Below are 18112 nucleotides of genomic sequence, written 5' to 3'. Positions count from 1 at the left end.
TTATACAAAGAGAAATGCCCTTCACTTTTTATTTAGCATCATTATCAAGCAAAGCACACGTAGTCTAGCTACAGAATGCAGAGTCAGGTGCATGTACAATCATACTACTTTTATACTGATTGCTTTAAGGGTTCACAAAAATGCATGTCTTCTTACAATTCAACCAGTCAGATTGATATGGTGCAATTTGGTGCAGAGTCCTTTTTTATAATTCTCTCCAAATTCACCTCTTCCCACAAGTGGATGTCTTTCATTATGGATGACATTAATACTGAATGAACTAGCAGCTGCTTCTTGCTAATGAGCCCCAAGTAAAAAGAAATATATCTCAGTGGCTACACTTTCAAACTTGGCAGCTTGCCTATAGAAATCTTTTAGAAGAATCTGGTTCTCTAGAAATGATATTCTAAAGATGTTCTAAGTCTTCTCATGAATGCTGCAGAATTTCTTATGTTGCAAGCATATTTCTGATATAATTAATAATAAAACTTAGATCTTATATAGCACTAGCACTTATCAATGGGTCTCAAAGTGCTTTACCAATGAGGTCAGTATCATTATCCCCATCTTAAAGCTGGGGAAACTGAGATATACAGAGGTGAATTTAATGTATATTCCTCAATCAGAAATATATGCAATAACCTTTTTTTAAAAGCAGTGAGAATTTACAAATCTTTATTTTGGTCATGATATTTGTATCTCCCTCTTTGAAAACATGTAATATTAACCAAGTGAATTAAATGCAGTATTAGAGAAAAACAAAGTGGTAAGCAGCTGTTAGTTACTGCAATTAACAATTACTGCAATAAAAAAAAAGCGCCCACATGCTAATTTTATATATTTGCAATAATTGTGGACATTAATGTTCCAAAAATGTGTGCAGAAACTTCATCCTTATAAAAATAAAAGGGTATATATTTGTGCCTTCAGTAGCCATGGACCAAGAATCTGGCCCTACTGAAGTCAATGGGAATTTTATTGACTTCAGTGGAGCCAGGATTTCTCATTTCTTCTTCATCTGTGTTTGAAGAGCACTCGTCACAATGACTGAAGCATTTGGGTGCTATAGTAAAATAAATGATTAATAATAGTACCATATAATTGCTAGTTTACAGTGATTTAAGGTTAACATTGTCAGCTGGAGTTTTGCTGGCTCTCTTTCTCTTCTTAAGTAATAGCCTGGGTTCTCTATGCAGGGTTTTGTGCATGGTAGTTTGCATGCACCATTCCCTGCCTCGTAATTCCAATGCCATATCCAGCTCACCAAAAGGAATATTTGGCAGATCTTGTGGCACCTTAGAGACTAACAATTTTTTAAAAAATTTGTTAGTCTCTAAGGTGCCACAAGTACTCCTTTTCTTCTTGCGAATACAGACTAACACGGCTGCTACTCTGAAACTTGGCAGATCTTGTACACCATAGAATCTACTGATCTAAGGTCAGTTAAAGATCCGCGTGTATATGATTTTACACCAGAAGTGGAAGTGTGGTTCTTGACAGTAGCCAATGCTGAATGCCTCAGAGGAAGACAAACCACCAATAATCCATTGTAACTGTGCAATATTATACATGAAATATATTTGACCATTGCTGGTAATCAAATTTTGTTCTGAAGCATGAGAATTGCAAGTTCTTGTAGTCTTATCGCTAATTCAATTTTAGCTATATCATCACAGTATCAGCCAATTAGTTTGGTCTTATTGTCTTAGGTCCTGCTCCAGAAAAATATTTATGTGCAAGTCCTATGGCATGAAGCTTTGAGTCTATAGGATAAAGAGCTTTCGGCTTGCATTTGTTGGTAAATGGAGAAATATGACCACAGACCTCTTTTGTCTGTGTAAACTATTTACCCAGAACACCAGATGGACAGAAGCTTCAGAGGCGAAAGAGATATCTGACCTATCCATTAGTAAACAGAGGGAAGTATATCTACAGAGAGAGAGAGAGAGCGCGCGCGCGCGAGCGAGCGCGTGCACGTGCTTACTTGCATAAGCTTTCTACCTAGAATTCCTCCAGTGACACCGTGGGAGTTGCCATAACTATACACAAATTCAGAATTGATTAGGTAGTGGAAATGGACAGCGGTGGGAGGGGGAGGGTTCCTATCTTGTGACAAGGACTCCACTTAATGATCCTAAAAGCTACTGGTTCTCCTCCAGTAAGGATCCTGAGCCAATCAAGGGACTTCTCATGAAGAGATGATGCTGAGGCAGCTTCTTGATGGGAGACGATAGAGAGAAGACTTTTTGCTGAAATTACAGGGGAAAAGCAGAAGAGCTGAGTGACCTCCAGCCATATAATAAAGCTGAAATCACTATCCCTGAGTTAGCTGGTAGAGTGACATGACAAGGCAGCCTTCCCAAGGGACCAGAGACAGGCTGCCTAACTTCACCTCAGGCCTCTGGGACAATGCTACTCACTGACACCAAAATGTAAGTGGGGTTTAGTGGATGGGAAAAAGGGAAGAGTGTGGTAAAGGGACATGTTTGCCTATTGGACATTCACAGTGGGTAAGGAACCCTGTTGACAGATTACTTCCAAAGTTACCAAGGAGGAATGTTTTAGTTAGCATTCATATAGATAATTGTTGTGGTTTCTGAAGTGGATGTTCACTTCCCTTTCCTCCTAATAAAGTTTTTCTTGCTTCATATACTAGACTCAGTGCCTGTGAGTGGGGAAGTATTGCATATTAAAGACAAGGTATTTAATGATCCTAGCACTTCTGAGTGAGGGATTGAGCTGATGAAGTTTGTTAGCTGTTTGAATCTAGTTATTTGAACCTGAACCTTGTTGCTGTGACTTGTTACGGGGCAGAAGGTTTACCCATGATTTATTGTAAGTGCCTGCCATATCCCACTGAAGTTCAGTGGAAGTACGCAGCTGCTTAAACTTGTGTACATAAGTTACATTGACTTCAATTCAGTTAAGCACATGCGTAAGTGATTTGCTGAATCACAGCTTTATTGGCTTTTCTTGAATCAGTATCTGGGGGACAATGTTACAGAATGACAATATTAAAAATAGTAGTATCCCACTAGGTCACACTTAGATCAGCTACACAAAGTACATAACTAATTCATGGGCCTTTGAGCTATATAATGTAAGAGTGCATAGTGCAATATATTCCATTAGGGAAAAACCTAATAACCAGGACCATACATTATGTTTCATAAACAACTGCAAGATGCGCATTATTGCACACTTTAGTAGAGAAACATGTAATTGTAATGGGATATTTCAGGAAGGAAATTATTTCAGTGATCCTCTGAAGAAATGCATTAAGGATGAATTTGTGGAACTTTCAATATGATCAAAACCAAAAATCCAATAGGTACTCCCTCAGAAATGAAATAAAGTTAAATACTTGCATATTTCTCACCTCGTTATAGACAAATCAGATTTAATAAATACCCTGTCTTTTCTTTATTCTAACCAAAGCTATATCAACATTTCCTGATTAAGATGCCACGAGATGTTCCCTGTCTGCCATAACTGCAAAGAAAGCTAGCCTAATTGTTTATGAAGTGAGTCTATGTACTCTAAAATCATGAGTATTTTTAAGATATGAAGATACAGCAGACTACATAGCATTTTCTGATTGGTTTTGTGGCAATACACAATTCTGGTTATTAAAGTAAGTTATTATAGCAGCTTAGTATTATAACTTCTGTGTCCTTTAAACTTGGTGTGACATTTAAAAAAAAAAAGCATCTTGAACAGAGGATACAAGCTTTCTTAGCGGAATCATGAATACAGACAGTGCTTCGGAAAAGGGCCCAGTTTAGTTAGAGAGATTTCAGCAGCAGGCTCTAACAGAAGATTAGAAAAGGTGGCAGATTTATTTTTATTTAGGCTAAGATTATGGTTAGCTAAACTCACACATACAACGGATATAGCATTAGACAGGACACTGGTTAGAGTACATTTTAAAATCATTAAATATGATAGTGTTGTCAGCATACATGTTCTATGGCACTCAAACAAATAGTAGGAATGCCATGTGTAGTATGTTCAAAATGAAGAGAAAGGGGATGAAGATTTAGAGCCTGAGGCCTTAGCAGTTACAGGTTATAAAGGCAGACTCACAACCATAAAATATTATTTTCTGACATAAGTCAGAAAGATACAAAGAAAAATCAAATCATACTGTTCTATTTTCAAGAGCATAACTGTAAAATTTATGACAAGAGAGTTCAGTGCATTTTGCAGCATCAAAATTTTCCTTTAAATTCAGAAACAGGTTGCTAGGAATATTTTCCTGACCAAAACAAGGTAGAGATGTCAAGTGAAGAGACTACTTCTTGTACAGTGCAGTGGTTTAATTTTAGATTGACTTTCACAATTTACTAGTCAATAACCAGGGACACAGGGTTTCTGTTTATTTTAAATGTATTTGATGACAAGTAACTCAGGTCACTTTTTTTTTGGTGGAGTAGTTTTTTGGACCAACATGCAGCACTGAATTATAATGATTTAGGTGAATGTTAAGTCATTCAGCAACAGCTACACTCCAACAGAGCTATGAAATATTGCCAGTGAAAGTTTAGAAGTTCAGGTTTTATAAAACTTGAATCAGATAATTTTGCAATGCACCTTTTTCTGTTTAATTGAAACATCATGAACTAAAATTTTCTTATCAAAAATAATGTACTAGTCGGCTTTGCACACAAGCTAAATTATGACTTAATTGACATTCCAGAGCCTTTGTGGGATAAATCTCCTTACTGGAATATTGTATAGTTTGTTCAAGAATGACAGGCAGGGGGGAAAAGGGAGGAAGTGTTGCATTGTACATCAAGAATATATGCGCTTGTTTTGAGGTCCAGACAGAGGTAAGAGTCAGACCAGTTGGAAGTCTATGGGTGAAGGTAAAAAAACGGGGGAAAAAGGGGGAGTCAATGTCATGATAGGGATCCAATATACACTACCAAATCAGGAGGTACTGGATGAGGCATTTCTAGAATAAATAATAAAAATCACCACAACATAAGAGATGGTAATAACGGGGAACTTCAACTACCCAGGGTTCTGGTATAAAAGTAATACAGCAAAACACAGAATCTGCAATAAGTTATTGGAATGTATTGGTGTCAACTACTTGTTTCAGAAGGTAGAGAAATTAACCATGGGCAACCATTTTAGACTTGATGCTGACTAACAGGAATGAATTCAGAAGGCAATTTGGATGAAAGTGATCATGATATGACAGATTTCATGATTCTCAGGAAAAGAAGGAATGAGATTAGTAGAATAAGGACAGTGGACTTCAAAAAGCAGACTTTAACAAACTCAGAGAAATCCCCCATGAGAAGAAAATCTAAGGAAAAAAGGTGTTCTGGAAAGATGGCAGTTTCTCAAGGAGGCAATATTAAAGGCACAACAGCAAATATAGGAAGAATAGTAAGAGGCCAATATGGCAACATCAAGAGCTTCTTGACCTGAAAATTGAGCAGGAATCCTAAAACGTGGAAGCATGGATGAATTGCTAGGGATGAATATAAAAGAATAGCATAAGCATTTGAGAACAAAATCTGAAAGGTTAAGGCACAAAAGGGGACATAAAAGATAAGTGGTTATATAAATACATTAGAAGCAAAACAAAAGTGTAATGGGGAAGGGGAGCAAATACTGGATGACATCAAGAAGGACAAGGGGTTTAATGCCTATTTTGCTTCAGTCTTTGTTAAAATTGTTAATTGTGACCACTTTCTTAGCACAATTAATATTAGTAAAAAGGGGGAAGGAATATAGGCCAGATTAGGGCAAGAAAAAGCTCAATAAATTAGTTGTATTCAAGTCAGCAGGACCTGACAAAAACAAAATTCACTCTAGCGTACATAAAGAACAAGCTGAATCAATCTTGGGACTGATAGTCATGATCTTCGAGAATTTATGGAGGACAGTCATCCTAGATGCCTATAGAAGGGCAAACATAGTACCTATATTTAAAAAGGGGAACAGCAATGGCCCAGAGAATTATAGATCAGTCATCTGAACTTTGATACCTGAAAAGGTACTGAAACAATTTTAAGCACCTAAAGGAGACTAGGGTTATAAGAAATAGCTGTCATGGATTTGTCAAGAGCAAATCATACCAAACCAAACTCCTTCTTTGACGGGATTATTTAGCCTAGAGCATGAGGAGAAGCAGTAGATGTGCTATATTTTGATTTTAGTAAGGCTTTTTGACAGTCCTACATGACATTCTCATAATCATATGAGGGAAATGTGGTCTAGATGAAATTACTATAAGGTGAGTGTACAATTTGTTGAAAAAACATAATCAAAGAATAATAGTTCATCATCAGACTGAGAAGATGTAACAAGTAGGGTCCTGCGTGGGGTCTGTCTTGGGTCTGGTACTATTCAACCTTTTCATTAATGACTTGAATTATGGAGTGGTGAGCATGCTTATAAAATTTGTTAATGATACCAAGCTGGGAGGGGTTGTCTTCTTCTGATCTCCTGGTAACCTCACCGTGCCTGTCTTCTGACACGCGGCTCTCAGTTTGCCCTCTGGCCTGTCTTGGACTCTGATCTCCTAGTATCTGAGGTGGTCTGACTCCTGATTCCTGCTCTGACCATTAGATCAGACCACCCACATCCCAGTGATGATGTATAGAGAGAAAAAGATCTTTGACAATCATCCAAACAAGTTCCACATTGCAGACACTTACAATAGAATGATTAATGTTTGAGATAGCCCATAAGAAAAACTCTGAAATGCCTGTATCATTTAAAAGTTTTGACAGTGAGAGGTATTTTAGGTATGTTAATTTTAAATGTACATATGAGGAGGGAAATGTACAGAAATGTCCCTGAAGGATGGAATATAATGTGTGTAATATTTTTGGAATGATACTTTCAATTTACATCAGTGTAATCCTGACTGTTCAGCCACTCTGATGTTTGTTACATGGAATTGAATTAGTTGTCATTGTTAAGAACTAGATGAAACCAAAAACAGTATTATTTGATGATCACAGAACTAATATTAAAATGGCACTGATCGTGAATATCAAAGAACAATGCTACTAGGAGTTATGCTTCTGCAGAGAGCATTCAATCTTATTCGCCATGTTTAAGACTAGTACTTCCATAGTGATTACTCCATTTCAATTATATGTTAACTGTCTTTCCATGGTTTAGAAATAGCATTTACAGTGCACATGAAAAATATCAAACTAGATGTACGAGTTTGTTTGGTTAATTCCTATCCAGGAAGCTTATCTAAGTGACTTCTGCTAACTGGATTCTTAAATTTTTTCATGCTTCCAGGTTACCATTTAGTGGAAACGGATACTGAGAAAGCCCAGCACTATCTGAGACAGTTAATCTTCATCTCCTTGGGTATGTTCACTAGGTATATGGCCTGTCATTTGCAGGAGTGTGATTATGACCTGACTGCTGAACCTCCTCTGATTGAGCTACAAAACTAACTTACTTTCCTTCCACTGCCTCAAAGAAGAAAGTGTCAATGTAACAAAGAACAGAAGCAGCTGAAAATAAGTCCTACAAAGAAACTCCTATTTCTTTCGTAGGATTTAGTTTCTTTCTTGAAGTGTTGAGTGTAAAGAGCTATAAACCCATAGTAACTGGAGGGCCCATAATTATAATTATGTGGCATTGTTTGAAAAATGGGAACTATTTACTTAATTGTTTTATATACAGAAACAGATAAAATGAGCCTTATCCTACTTGTCCATATCGACATCAATGCTACAGATCAACCTCAAACATATAGAATTCAGTTGTTGCCAGCATGAAGGCATGACACACCTATGAACATTCTCTTCCCTGCAGTCCCAGTCCTTGCATTCTATTGGTCAATTAGTGCTAGACCATATAGAGGCACATGTGTATCCTTGGCCCAGTATATCCTTTGCACCAACCAGCACAGCAGATCCTGCTCAGTGAACACCTACTGTATGTTATCAATATAGCAGCCACTCCATATGCTCCAGGATCTCCTTGTGTAGGCTGTGCCTTAGAACCACAATTTAGTCCATTGCTTTTTAGTGCATTTGGAAACAGCAGTCATGAATTGCACTAGAGGAATCATGTTTGAACGTGTACTTAATGCTTAGGAAAGCCTCCAACCTGACAGCACTGAAAGCCAAATTACTATTTGTCCACAGCTTCGTCCTATGTTTAAGGCACTGATTTGGGACTCTAGATATCTGGATTCAAATCATAGCTTTGCCACCTCCTTCTTGTATGCTTTCCTCAATTCCCAAGCTGTAAAATGGAGATAATTGTTCCCTAACTCTCAAGGATACTCTCACGTTAAATTCATTAGTTTATGACTCTGTGGTGACAGGAGTCATACGAGCATAAATGGGAACACTGCAAACTTCTTCAGACTGGCTATGAAAATATGCCTCATCAGCAAAACATCTAGATGGAAGGGTAACAACCTCTATGATAATTAGATCAACAACCTGTTGAATGACATTGTCAACAAGGTTCATATTGTTATTATCTGTCCAATAAAAATCAGGCTGTGTCAACCAATACAATTTCTATTGCTCACTGAGCAGCCCACTGAATTTCGGATATTACTGACCTATTTGGATTTGAACAAGTTTCCTAGAGAGGAAGATCTCCAATTCTTATTGTCCATACCCAGAGTTGTTCAATCTCACTTCTTGATGTGCACCGTTTTAAAAGCACACATTGAAAATCCTTCTTTGGGTCTCTATAGATGTACAAATAAAATAGAGGACATTTAACCTTAAGAGTTGCAGAAAATTGTTCGCTACATCACAAGCATTGGTGAATGAGCTCCTCAAAGCATTTTGTTATTTTATGTAGTAGACTGGCTCTAAATAGCAAGACAAAATTAGCCAATTAGATTTACTTTGAAAAGTAAGCAAGCAGTATGTTAAGCAAATGTAGAATCATGTATTTTAACCCCTGATGTGTAATGTGCTTCTAGAAATCATACCAGTGCAGTAATTTTGAATTCCAAATGAAGAGGAAAAGCAGAACAAGGCTCAGACATAAGAAAGCAAATACCAAATACTCTATTCAGGTTTTTATACCATGCTCAAATTTTGATATCTGAGCTACCTCTAGATGTCTCGTTCTCTCTCACATACAGACATGGTCTTTAGCAAGCCCAAGCATTTACTAGGCCAATTAGCAGAGACACATAGTCAATGATGTCAAGGGGGGCACAGAGAGGTGTTCTGTGAAGCATAATGATTCTACAAATGTTTAAAAATCTGGGTTCAAAGATTTTTAGCTTGTTTGAATATTACCAGAAAAAGAAAATGGAAGAATCTCTATATTTGCTAGATCTGATAGAAACAGAAGGAAAGCAAAATTCCAAAGAAGAAAAATATCTTAAAGACATTTTAATGCAACACTGTTGGGTAATTTTCTAGTAGGTTAAATGCTCTTCAGATATGCAGAACTTTTAGCCCCAATGACCAAAAACTGATTATTTACAGAACACACATAAGCATGGGCAATATCAGCCTACCACATTAGATAGTCCAAAAAGACAGATTCTCTTTTTCTTCTTCATGGCACAGGAAGGGATAGGGCACAAAGGTGGTTAAGTCATCTTTATGCCTCTCTAACTTTGGGCCTCACCTCCCAGTGAAGTTTAGAGCTGTCTCTGAGCTGTTCTCAGTAAGTTGCATTGACTTGTAACAATCTTCTATGGGTTTTAACACTAGCACAGAAAAAACAGAGCAAATTATTCTCTAATCACATCCCCATGCTCTATTGGCCTGCCTCCAAAACAGCCTCTTATTTCAGGGGCTGGGAGAGGCCAAGATAGTTATTTGGCTCTATCCTGGCAGGAGAACCTCCCCCAAGCATCCAAAAAGATTATTGTGGGGGTTCTTTAAACCCCTTCATGCCCACCAGAATAGTGTAAAAGAGAAACATCACAAGTGAGAACTGGAGCCAAAATAATAGTTTGATCTCTATACTCATTCACTCTTCTTTGTGCATATACTGCTATTGTCAAAACCACTTTCATTTGTAATGTAAAGTAGGAACTGGACTGTGATGACCTCATTTCAATAAGCCACACAACAATTGTCATTTTGCTGTGAACTTTGTCAAATTGACCTGGGACAGATTTACACAAGCAACCCAGAAGGGAATGTTTTCCACAATTGTCAGCCTCCCTGCATTTTGTAATGTTTCTCTAAATGTTTTCTTGCAAATAAGTCACTCACATTATTGTAACAGGGCAGAATACAGTGTTTTAATCAATCAGTGTTTTTATTTTCACAAGAAAGCTAGTTTGCAGTAGGTACCAGATTCAAATAGTTAATATGCCATCTGTAATTTTCATCCAAAAGCAAAGTAGTCTGAGGAAGAAGTGGTCATAAAACGTGCTGAAAAGTACCAAATATTAGTTCTAACTCCGTTGAGAGTGACACATTATTACAAGGGTATCATTTAAGTTTCACAGTTTTTGTGGTACTTTGATTTAAGAAGCTACTGTAACACTTTCCACACATTGCATCTGAATAATTTAATAATCACTCACTATATCTTCCAAAGACTATATTATTTCATGGGCTTTGTTCAACTGCTGCAACAATCTTGCCATAATCATTTCACAGGAGTGAATAAAGTATTTTTAATTAAAAGGCAGGTTAGCACGCAGTAAATCCCAAAATGGAAGCATAATGGAGGATTCATAATTGGACTCATTCTATAAAAATAAAGTTCTTATGAATTATAGGATGAAAGGTAATATTACAAGGATAGAGTGCACTCTCTTAGCATTGATTTAGGTCAAGATTTTTAAAAACAAAGTCAATCGGAGCTGTGCAATGCTTGACATTTCCAAAGGTCATCCCATGTATTTAGGAGTTTTAAACAAGATTTAGGAGCCTAATTTTACACTCCTAGTTTTGAAAATCTTGGCTCTTCTGAACAGGAGTGGTAAAATAAAAGTGTACAGTACCACTTAAAGATAATTGGGAATCATTTAAGAGCACCTTACTAGATGCCCAAAAAAGCTACAATCCCACAAACAACCAAGAAGGCAATACTCATAACAAACAAACAAACAAACAAAAAAAAAACACAAGTGGTTAGGAGGGAAGTGAAGGCAGTTATAAAAATTTATATACATACACACACAAATGTAAGAAAGGGGAAGCTGATAGTAATAAATAAAATCAGAAGTTAGAAATTATAGAAAACTGATAAGAGAAACAAAGAGATAAAAGGTAAAATCTATCACCAAGAGCTAAAGACAAAAGGAAGGATTTAAGAAGGAACAAAAGAAAATATCCAGATTGGATTTTTTTTTAAATGACATGTCCTAGGAATTATTTAGGAAAAACTCTATGGCCTGTGTTATATAAGAGGTCAGACTAGATGATCACAATGGTTCCTTCTGCCCTTGGAATCTGTTAGTCTATAAGAAGGAGACACTTAGGGAGCACCTGACATTCTGGGAGGTGCAGGAGAGCAAGATCACAGGATCAGGATGATATTATTTGAGTTGGCAGCATGTTATAAGGAGGAAAATTGTTTTCCAAAAGGAAGAGTCATGGCCCTATGATATTTAACAAATTTATAAAGCAACAGTTCTGGAGAAATCCAGGGCCAAATTTAGACCCTGTAAGTAGTGTAAAGTAATGGTATGTTGGATCCTTTTACACTATCTTCATGCTGCGGAATCAGAATAGGCTGTAAATGAAAATGGGGAGGGAATCAGTTTAGTTTACACATGCTTCTGACACCTTTGTGTCAAATTACACCAATTTATTTGCTTTAGATGTTAGTAGAGAGGGTATGAGTACCACTAAGGGGCTCTAACTCCATGTAAAGGGGTTTAATTTACACATCTCTATTGGATTTGGTTCCCAAACTGTAATTGTATGGAAAGCTGATGGCTGAGCTCTCCAAGGCTTTCTGAAAGCACTGCAGTAAAAGAGATTTTGGAAGCTGGAACCCAAATGCATTATGTCTGAATACTTATTACAAGGTGACCTAGGTAACAAAAAGAGGGTATCGCAAACTCTCACACTACGCAGTGAACGCGGCATCATGTTATGTACTACCACATCTGAACCGTTTGTCAATGGCTGGTTCATTTTACTACACAAGGAAAAGCAACTGATGTATAACTTCTGCTATTCAGATTAGTGTTTGTGGAAACAAAGTTGAAAAGTAAAGTATTAAAAACTGTAAATATATTCATATTGTGGTCATGTTTACTGCATTGATGCTTTCTCTGCAGCTGAAATATAGTTCTGTGCTGCATAAAAACTCCCACAGGCATGCTAGTTGTTTGCTGTTACTTCAGGTGGCCACTGCAAAGTAACTAGAGAATTTTTTCCCATTGTTAACAGCTCTCAGAGGGGACTGCACAGAATTAGTTATGATTTATTAATTCAAACCATCTGCAGAAACAATATTTTGGGGGGGGACAATAAGGTTAAAAAAATCAAAGGGATGTAAACTAGTTTTGATTATGCTGCTTCCTCAGCTAAACGTTGGCAAACTACTGTACAGAAAAAACTCTCCAAAACCACTCTTTCCAGCAGTTCATCCAGACACCCATATAACTGCTATAAGAAATCCCCTCGATTTATATACATTCTCACTTTTATTGCATTAACACAGTGATTCTCAGAGAGATGCTATTTCTCCTGGATATCTCAAATACCTACTGCTTCACTTCATGCCCCTTTGTATTTGGGCAGTTTCCTTTTTGCCCCTCCTCAAATGGCTAGTGGTGCTATCTAGGAGTGGTCCTGGTGCTCAGAGGAACTCAAGAATCAGACCCCAACTCACAAGCAGGAGTGGGGTGCTCCTAAATTAGCCCCAATTTTGCCTTTAATCACTAACAGTGAAATACACCAAAGAGAAATTAAATCACATTACCTTTGTACAAAAATCCCACATTTTATATCTCAGTATCTTTCTGTTAAGTTTTAGATTAGATTTTCTCTGGTTTCCCCTATTTTTCAGTTCTGAAGCTACTACAGTAGTATAATATAGATGATAAAATAAAAATAATACTTAGCTCTTATGTAGTGTTTTTCTTCAGTAGATCTCAAAGCATGTCAAAGAAGTTCAGTATCATTATTCCCATTTTTACAGATGGGGAAACTGTGACACAGAAAGGTGACATGGCTTGTCCAAGGTCACCCAGGAGATCAGTGGCAGGACCAAAAATAGAACCAAGGTATTCTGAGTCCCAGCCCTATACTTTAACCACTAGGAAACACTGCCACCCATTATTAATATCCTGTTTTCCATTAGCCTTTCTGGAATTTCTTAGGTCATCACACAGTGCACTAGAAACATGTGGCTATCAAGCCATCTGCTTTTACTGCAAGGACTCACCAGTTATCTGCTCATGGATAACCTGGCATGTAGAAGGTGAATGGGATCTCTCGGTGCTCACCACCTCCAACAATCAGGTCACCGATTTTTAAAGTTGGGTGACCAAAACTGACTGCATAATCAAAAAGAAAAGGAGTACTTGTGGCACCTTAGAGATATTAACAAATTTATTAGAGCATAAGCTTTCGTGAGCTACAGCTGTAGCTCACGAAAGCTTATGCTCTAATAAATTTGTTAATCTCTAAGGTGCCACAAGTACTCCTTTTCTTTTTGCAAATACAGACTAACACGGCTGCTACTCTGAAACCTGCATAATCAAAGACAGCTTTGAAAATGAGGGCCTTAGCCTATCTTCATCTCAATTTATCCATTGATAACACAAGGATACCACACTTCACAGGGGTGTTGTGAGGCACCATTAATATTTGTAAGTTGCTTAGCAATACTCAGCTAATATATGTTTGCATTTTACCTTTCATTTGGTTTGAGTGGGGACCATATGTACTAGTAAAAACTGGCTAATTACCCTTGGGAAATACTGATTGGAGTGGCCATAGAATTCAGTTTGAAATTCAAATGCATTTAAAAAAAATTAAAACACTCCTTACTACACCTTTAGCGCAAAGCTGCAGTTTCACCAGTAACAGGGATCTGCCTTATCCACTGAGCATGCAAAATGAAAATGCTCTAGTGCCTCTATTTATTTCACATCTGCTATTGTGCTGTTCCAGCATTTTCTAATCAGTGCAAGAACACTTGCACCATTCTTTCATCATCATAATATACACTCAGTCATTATCATATTATTGAGAGTATAAGAGAATGAGGGATGAATTAATATGTCAATAAGTTACAGCAGGGTGAGCATGAAGAATCTATTGGTAGGCACCTAAGGGTACACTATAAAGCACAAGGGAACAGACTAATAAAAAATACATTGTAGCAGTTACTCAGTTTTTGTGGTTCAGTAATTTAAATTATATTAAAAACTTTATAAACCAGTTTTGTGGGATTTTCTGTAACGTATCCTTCCATTATAGAAAAGTAGCTTCTCGAAGAAGGAGAATAGAAAATATTATGGATAAAGTAAGTGGTGCTTCAGATCCAGAGGGTCAGGGATTATCTTCCTATCCCATTCCCAGTTCAAAACAGCATGAGATCATTCAACATGATGGGGAGTGGGATTTTCCTGTTATTTTTAAGCAGCGGGGTGATCCTTACTGCACATTATTTTGAGCTGGGACATTATCCAAAAGTCCCAGCCAGTCAGAAAGTGGCTTTGGATAATCAGTGTCCACTACCAGACTTCATTTTTTTTTCTTTTTACTGCAACATTCATGTAATAGTAACAAAAAATTCTGCTTGTGGAGCACTCCTGCAATATGTGCAGGTTGTGTTCATTTGTAACTACAGACAGGCAAAGTAGCTGCACCCACAAAAATCTTCCTGTGAATTCTGATTTTGTGAACTTTCACAGTGATGTTTAGCAGCCTCCCCTCTGTCTCTGTTTTCCTCAAGTTGCAATTTTCTGAAGAGAAAGTTTTCCTTCCTCTATCTCTTTTCACTAATCCTCACCATTATGCAGTCATATCAGGGAGAGTCATCTGAGGGATGGAGTCACCCCTGAGGAGGAATGAAAACATGGTTTCTTTGAATTCAATATACAAGCATGTAGTAGTGACATATTTCTCTGATCACATAAAGTGATTTATGTAATGTTTCTTATCTTTTATGTTCCCCATGTGGGGCAGGATCCTCCACTGCTAAAGTCAATGGAATGTTTGCTTTCATTTTTAATGGGAGCAAGGTTGAGGCCCTAGTGCTTGGAAGTTTAGCAATAAGGCAAATAAAAGAAGAGATTGGATAGCCCCAGAATGACTATCACAAAACATATGCTGATTTTCTTTAGAGGTTCCAATGGTGAATGTTTTTTTATAGAACTTCTTAAGATGTTGATTGCTATTTACCTTTCTACATAGCAAAGTCACAGCTCTTTATCTCTTAAAATTATTTAAGTTTTCATTCGATAGGGTGAATACTACCACTTTGCCAGGTGTAGTACCTGCTGCTGGAGTTGGGGATTTGGGGCTCATGTACACAAACATTTAGTGTTTACAGCAAGCTGGGGTGTGAATGTACACTGTGGCAGACTGTCTGCATGGACCTTGCTGACATTCATTAACAATTCATTATAGTGCTTTGATCTAGTCCCATTTCAAAGAGGACTAAATCAAAGCAAACACATGAACAGTTAATGTGCATCAGCAGGGTGCACACAGTTAGTCCATGGCAGGGCTTGTGTGGGGTAGATTAATAAATCAGATTTCCACCAACTAAATATTTGTGAAGACAAGCCCTGAGTTTCTGCACTTTGTGATGGTTTGTATATGATTCATGTCCCTTCCTGCATTCGGTGGCATGGTCTCCATAGTCTTGTGTTTTGCAAAGCAATAATGCACATTAAATTCTGGCATAATAGACTAGCATCTCTGTTAACAGGTAGTAAGTATAGAAAATTGATAATAAAACTTAAGTTATTCAATGGTAATGCTAATGTGGTTACCTATAATGACACTTGTCTCACTCTTTCAGATATACTACAGCTCAAACAGAAGTTATAGACTTCATGCAAGAATGACTGGGTGAGGTTCTGTGCCTGTGTTATGAAGAAGGTCATACTAGATGATCAGAACAATCCCTTCTAGCCTTAAAATCTATTCTTCTGCCCTAAGTTTCTTCCTTTCATCTTTTAACTACTGCACTTCTTCTGGTGGTGCCCTGCAGCATTTTATACGAGTGTTCCTGAACTGCAAGATCTTCTCCAAATACCACTTTTTCTTCACCTGTAGGGACAGGGCTGGATTTAGGGGCAGGCAACCCAGGTGACCACGTGGAGTGCCACTAGGAACAGGGGGCAGTGGGCTCAAGGTACTTTTTTTGTAGTTAGTGACAAAAGGGAAAATAGACTGTTTGAAGTAACATGCTTCAGGTATTCCATATGTGGATTCATTTTCCACTAACCTCTTGGAATGTTCTGGACCTTTCTAGAATCTCATGGAACTTTCCAGACTTTGAGAACTACATTTTCCTCAAACCTCCTAGAATGTTGTCAGCCTTGCCCTTGTAGATATATAAAGGGCCCGAATATTGCCAGTCAGTCAGATATAAGAATGAACTGAACTGAGAGTCCAGCTGTGATATTGTGAACTTTGTTTTATTATGCAATTTTGAAAGTGTACTTGTGTTTTAATACTCAAAGAGTGTAAGTTGGAGAGCTTTTTGAAGCTCAGGCTGATTAAAAATATCTTCAATCAACAATGACTGACGAGAGATGCTTGCTATTTTATCACTTGAAAATGCTATTGGCCTGTCGTTGGATCTCTGACACTGTGCTTCAGTGCATGAGGGCAAAGGCAAGAAAAGTGACCTTTCAAACCAAAGGACTAGAGTTCACATTCTAAGGCTGTCACTGACTGTAACTCTATTTAATACTGGTCCACCAAAAGTTGGTGCACAGTTCAATTTCTTGATGTTAGTACATTTCAATTATTCTTAAAATTAAAAAGCTTCTATAAACTTACAGGAAATTATTTTTATTTGCTTATATATGGCATGGATAAATACAGATTTAAAGATCCTAGCCGGCATCTTGCATCTTATATGACGGATCAATCATGCACGAAAATTGTGTAAAGTCATGAAATGGGCTACAAATGCAATAAAAATAAGGTATTCAAAAGTTTAACAAATGCAGGGTTGGGGGACCATTTGGTCTAGGGCTGGCCCTGTATAGAGCTAGCACTGCCAGCAAAAAAGAAAAAAAATCCACAGTAGCAGCAATGGTTTTCCTTTCTTTCTGTATAGAGGTATATATGATTTACTGAGTCATAACATGAGCCTGCCTCCCTTCTCCCCATACTGCCAATGCAACTCAAATCCCAATAAATTTTTTTTGAAAAATTCAGTGGATATAAGAATCAGAGGAGAAACACCACATTCCACTTTGAATAGCTGATTGCCATCTCTCTTCAGAGTCCAGCACACCACTTCACTGTCATCTTCTTGCTCGCCTGACTCCTTGTAAACATGAGAAAAACTGTCCCCTTATCTATGTTCCTATACAATCTGCCCATCACTATTTTATTTCCTCAACTACCAGTAGAGAAAATGCTGGGGAATTTGGATGCAATCCGGTTCCCACTGAACTTAATGGCAAAGCTCCCTTTGACTTCTATGGGAGCAAGATCTGCTTATTTGTTTGCAGTCTTGTAACATTCTCCTTCCTTAATATTCCTGTCACCAGTACTGGTGCTGCTCCTCTTTATCCCTTTGCTCACCTCTATGGCACGGAAATAGTATTCACACACTGATGGACATTTGAGGAATAATTGGCTGAGAAAGTGATTCATCAACAGCCTCAGGAACAACTCTGATATCATCATCAAAAAGGCTGACAAGGAGGTGCTGTCGTCATCATGAATAAGTTGGAATATGAACAAGAGGCTGCTAGGCAGCTCTCTAACTCCACATTCTACAGGCCATTATCCTCTGATCCCACTGAGGATTACCAAAAGAAACTACACCATCTGCTCAAGAAACTCCCATAAAAAGCTCAGGAACAGATCTTGCAGATACATGCCTAGAATCCCGACCAGGGGTATTCTGTCTGCTTCCCAAGAGCCATAAACCTGGGAATCCTGGACGCCCCATAATCTCATGGATTGGCACCCTGACAGCAGGATTCTCTGACTATGTGGACTCTCTCCTCAGGCCCTAT

This window comes from Dermochelys coriacea, chromosome 7 (genome assembly GCF_009764565.3).
Source record: "Dermochelys coriacea isolate rDerCor1 chromosome 7, rDerCor1.pri.v4, whole genome shotgun sequence".
NCBI classification, from domain to species: domain Eukaryota; kingdom Metazoa; phylum Chordata; order Testudines; family Dermochelyidae; genus Dermochelys; species Dermochelys coriacea.
This window is presented reverse-complemented; position numbering follows the sequence as displayed.